The sequence below is a fragment of the Bison bison genome, unplaced genomic scaffold, assembly GCF_000754665.1.
Source record: "Bison bison bison isolate TAMUID 2011002044 unplaced genomic scaffold, Bison_UMD1.0 scf7180017864336, whole genome shotgun sequence".
In the NCBI taxonomy this organism is placed as follows: Eukaryota; Metazoa; Chordata; class Mammalia; order Artiodactyla; family Bovidae; genus Bison; species Bison bison.
Window position 1 is genome coordinate 696,381 of NW_011494908.1, and position 5,810 is coordinate 702,190.

The window sequence follows — 5,810 nt, forward strand, 5'->3', positions numbered from 1 at the left end:
GAACATAGGATGTTCACAGTCAGGCATCAGACCCTTATCTTGACGAATAAATTTTCCATTACAGACAATGACTGAGAAAGTCCCATCACGTGAATGCACTTGGGTGACATGGACAGACGAGACCTGTCCCTGTGAAGTCACTCATCTGCTGCAGGAAACCCTACCTGTCCCTCACTCGCCTGCGCCTAGCAGTACAGTCACTCCCCAGGGGACAGGACCTGGGGAGGGAGAGTGACGCGGCCGCTCAGACTGTCCCCTGGAGCAGCCCCGCTGGAGGTCCCCCTGACCCCTCCCGCTCTCCCCTCCCATGTCGGGTCCACAGAGCCCTGCTTGTCCACAGCCCCCCGGATCCAGCCCAACAAGACCGCTAGGCGCTGCACACTGAGGGCCTTCCTGCCCCCGTGGAATTCTGTGACGTGATGTTCAAAGATCTCTTCCCTCCTACTTGTTCTTCTCGTGAACACTTTTTCTGTTCATAAAATACTAACAAAATCATGTGTTGGAAAGTAACCTTGGTCATGTACAGCCCCTGCACTTTGAATGACCAAATGCTCTTAGGTCACCAAGCCAGCAGTGGGTGGGTCAGAATCCAATACGTCATCTGTCTTCTCTCAAAGCACCCAGGATGGCATGGAAACCACCCTGAGTGTCTAGGTAACAAAAAAGTGGACTCAGACCAACGGCAGAAGGACAAACACATCATTTATATGTTATACATATCCTCCTATCAGTATCCATCCATCCATCTATCCAGCTGCTTTATCTATGTATCTGTATATCTATCTATCCATCCATCTACTTTATTTATCTACCTATTACAGCCCTTTTAAATCAATTACACACAAGAATATAACTTGAAACCTCTAGAACACTTTTCTTTACTCTCCATGTTCAGAAAAATGGTTGAAACAATTCAGTTTCAAAGAGTAGAGAGACTTCTTTCCCAAGGTTAAAAGAGAAAATGAAAATAAAATGATAAAGTTTTGCCACTTAAACATGCTCTAAAGGTCAGTCATATATTTTCAAATACCACCAGAAAATTTAGCATGAAGCTTCAAATTACCACTAAGTCACAGCAGAGGATTACATTCCTGAGGCTAGATGGGGCCGTGCATAACCCCAAAATAGCAGTGCAAGCTTTTCGTGTTTTGTTTCACATGGACTTTTGCTCAAACCTTCTTCTTCCTTCATGGAGTAGGATCTCAGCTCTCCAAAGAGTTGCCAGTGTTATTTTCAAACATTCATAGTAAATAAGAACACACTCAACAGAAGAGTTCTTCACTCTATTTTATGGCAAGTTATAAAAATAAAATAAAAAAGTATTTTCTTAGTAAGTTTGCTGAGAAATTTCATCATGCTCCTTCAATTTCTAATGGTAGTGTTTTAATAACCTTTTAAAGTCAAATGCATTATAAATTTCAGCATCTTCCTCCGCCCCCCGAGTCTTTCCTCACAATTAACACTTTGAAGCCAAAGACAAATGTCCTCCATGAAAACCACATTTTCTGCTTTGAAAGAGCCAATAGCACAGGTGTGTGAGGACTTAAGATCTCCAGTTGGGAAAACATGTTTCCGTGTCTTATCAGAGCCTGAAAGGGATTCAGAAAAAAAAAAAGCTGATCCTGGGCGAAGGGAAAGTAACCACATGAGCCCTCTGCCCAGGTGCCTTTGCCGGCTTCCTGGTGGTCAAGCCTTGATCAGGCAGCAGCTTGGCAGGGAATAGATGGCAATTCCAGATCTTGTAAAGTGAGGAAGTCAGTGCCAAGACTGTTCGTGGGGTGGAGCAGCATGCAGGGTGCTCCTCCCCACCCCTGAGTGCAAGGGAAGCAGAAAGGGAAAGACCAGGACATAGGGGACAAAGCTGAGGGGACGGAGCAGGACATGCCAGTCTATAAAGCTATCCAGGGAGGCAGCTTGGGGTGGAGGAAAGAAGCCCCTAATCTCAATTTAGCCCCTCATATTAGTCCCCTACTGCTGTTGTGGGCTTCCCTGCCCTGGTGGCTTAGACGGTGAAGAATCCACCTGCAATGCAGGAGACCTGGGTTTGATCCCTGGGTTGGGAAGATCCCCTGGAGGAGGGCATGGCAACCCACTCCAGTATTCTTGCCTGGTGAATCCCCATGGACAGAGGAGCCTGGGAGGCTACAGTCTATGGGGTCACAAAGAGTTGGACATGACTGAGCGACTAAGTGCACAGCACAGCCCTGCTGCTGTAACAAATTACAAAAACAAAACAAAAACTTAGTGGCTTCAAACAACACAAACTTACTTGTTAAAAGTTCTGAATGTGAGAAGTTCACACTGAGTCCCACAGTCAAGGCATCGGGAGGACTGGACTGGCCCTGCCGGATACCCTGGGGAAGCTGCTTATTTCTCTGAAAGCTCCTGGAGGGGCCCTGTCTTGCCTGACTCGAGGCCACGCCCTCCAACCTGCTCTCACCAGCAGGGCAGGTGAGATCACCTCCTCCAGCCGTGATCGTCTGGCCTCCATCCTATAGGACCCATGTGACTGTGCTGGACACACCTGGATAATCCATCCCAAAATCCTTTGCTGGATCTTTAGAGAGTCCCTACTGCCCCATACAGGGAGGTGTGTGAGGGTCCCAGGATTAGGATGTGGTCACTGTGGAGACCTCGCCCCCTCCCCACCCTTCTCTGATCTCTCACCAGCGCTCCCATCATCTGCACCCAACCGAGGCCAGAGGAAGCTCCTGATGCGGCCTGTGGGGTTTGGCACCCCAGGGCACGGACCAGGGTCGAGATGTAACAGTAGAGGACATTACAGCTTAAATAAGAGAAATGTATTTTCTCAAGAGTTCTGGAAGTCCAGATCACAGTGTCCTCAAGGCTGGTTTCTGGCGAAGCCGCTTCCCTGGTCTGAGCTGTGTCCCCACGTGGCCTCTTGTCTGAGTGAGAAGGTGGAGAGAGAGGGGGCTCAGTATCGCTCCCTATTCTTGTAAAGACACCAGTCCTACGAAATCAGGGCCTCACCCTTATGACCTCAATGACCTCAGGAACCTCTTCGAAGGCCTCACTTCCATATACGACCACACTGGGGTTAGGTCTTTAATGTATGAATTTGTGGGGGTGGGGGAAAAAGTCACTCTGTAACAAATGGGAACAGTACTTTTGTGAGCACACAGAATTTGAAATTGTAATGTGTTGGGACCATTTCATCCAAAAGTATGATTGCGTGTATGCTAAGTAGCTTCAGTTGTGTCTGACTCTGCAACCCTATGGACTGTAGCCTGCCAGGCTCCTCTGTCCATGGGATTTCCCAGGCAAGAGTACTGGAGTAGGTTGTCATTTCCTCCTCCAGGGGATCTTTACAACCCAGGGAACAAACCCATGTCTCCTGCATTGGCAGGTGGGTTCTTTACCACCTGTACCACCCGGGAAGCCCCAAAGTGTGATTTCAAATATACAATTGACAAAGAGAGCACCAGAGAATTAAAAAATACCCACTCATGATTATCTGAAAATTGGACTTGCACACACCAATGATCCATGTGCCCCATTTGCTCCCGGTGGATTAAAAGCTGTGAATTTTTCTGAAGGGTGGCATAAAGCCGTCAAAGCCCTCCCATCAATCTCAAAGAAACTCTCTGATAAACCAGTTAATCTTTTTTCCAGGAAGATGCATAAAATAATGCCCTCCTTTCAACGTTCGTTTTCCATCTAAAAAAAAAAAAGAAGAAGAGAGAGACCAAAGTCTAAATACACTCACAGGATTAAAAAGACACAATCCAGTGACAGAGGAAGCCAGCTAGGACTTAGTCCTGTTTACTGAGCACCTACTATATCCTTGGCCCTGAGATCAGGGCTGTACAATCCAGTCCACACACCTGTGGCTTTCACGTTCTAGTGAGAAAACGTGATCAACAAGTAAGCAAAGTCACTGCAGCCTCTATGAAGGGAACACACTCTATGATGCAAATGCACTGTAGGAGGAGACTGGGCAGTCTCCAGAAGTGGCTGGTCAGTGATGGCCCTGCTGACACTTGGAGCAAGAACCAAAGACGAAAAAGAGTTGGTCCTGCCAGAAGTGAGGAAGGAAAGTCCAAATATTCAGCTGAGAGCAGAACCTGGGTGTCCAAAAAGGATGCCTCGGAGGCTCCAAGCCAACCTAGAAAGAGCTTTTCTCCCATTTTCTCATTGGAGAGAACTTGATGCACATCCAGGAGCCTCTCTGGAATCACACTCCACGGGGATAACACGCAGACTCCCTTCTTAGGCCCAACCATGGTGGAGAGTGAACTGGGGCCTCACCCCCTGCTGCCCCATACACGGAAATGTTCAGGGAGCCTGGAGTGCAACCCATGCTCATCAGTTTAGTCCCTCACAATTTCTGTGGTAACAGAATGCTCTGTAAATCCCAGGGGCCAAATCTGACAAACTATTCAAGACTATATCACAGAGCAACCAAACCAGCACTGCCATCCTGACAATGTAGGAATACAAACTTTCATTCTGGGGAAATTAAGAAAAGAAACTAGGTATTTCTGGAATCTTACCTATGACCCCTGGACTGTTTGTAGTTTTAAGATGTTGTAGGATTAAAGACATTGCTGAGGGCCAGGAAAATCCATGTTGTTCTTTTCAGTGATATAAGTAAGAAGTACTACAATTGTTGTTTAAATGATTATTTTACTTTTGATTGGTTAATGGCAATTTTTTTTGAATAAATTTACTTTAGATCACCAATTCTGATAGTTTTAGAAACACTATTCTAAATATAAACATGATTTTCAATTAATTAGTAAATCCCCTCTTATTTTTTTCCTGTCTCAAACGTACTAATTTGAGTCCCTTCAAGTTACAAGAAAGTATGCATTTCATGTTATGTTTTTATCACTTGTCAAAGATCAAATAGTGCTAATGAGGGGAAGGAAGGAAATCAATATGAAATACGGTATCTAAGACATGTTTTGTCCAAAAATAAAAGGTCAGAGAAAAAGGCCAAGCCCCTTCAGGAAGAGACTTGATGAGTGTTGAATTCAGATAACACCTTCCAAACCAAACACTTTCACGCTTGTACAAAGTTTCAAAGGAGAGACAGTAGCTACTTGTGCTAACATAGACAGGAAAGCCCTCTTTGAAATTTCTCATGAACCAAAGGGATGGAAGCCTAACGACAGGAAAGCACCTATTTGCTTACAAATAAAGTAGACAATTCAAGCTAGAAGAAGCAGAAAGGGCACAGAGGATTCAGGGATGTCCCAGAGAAACCAAGGGAAAAGATGCAGCCAGAACCCAGGAGGAATGAAAACCAACTGGACTGTTATGTGCAGGTGTGGAGACTGTGCACTGCACAGATGCACCTGGCTGCCACTCACACCAAAGCCGGGCAGTGGTCCCCATTATCTGCACTTCAGTTCAGTTCAGTTCAGTTCACTCGCTCAGTCGTGCCCGACTCTTTGCGACCCCATGAACTGCAGCACGCCAGGCTTCCCTGTCCATCACCAACTCCCGGAGTTCACTCAAACTCAGGTCCATCAAGTTGGTGATGCCATCCAGCCATCTCATTCTTTGTTGTCCCCTTCTCCTCCTGCCCCCAGTCCCTCCCAGCATCAGAGTCTTTTCCAATGAGTCAACTCTTCACATGGGGTGGCCAAAGTACTGGAATTTCAGCTTTAGCATCAGTCCTTCCAAAGAACACCCAGGGCTGATCTCCTTTAGAATGGACTGGTTGGATCTCCTTGCAGTCCAAGGGACTCTCAAGAATCTTCTCCAACACCACAGTTCAAAAGCATCAACTCTTCAGTGCTCAGCTTTCTTCACCATCCAACTCTCACATCCATACATGACCA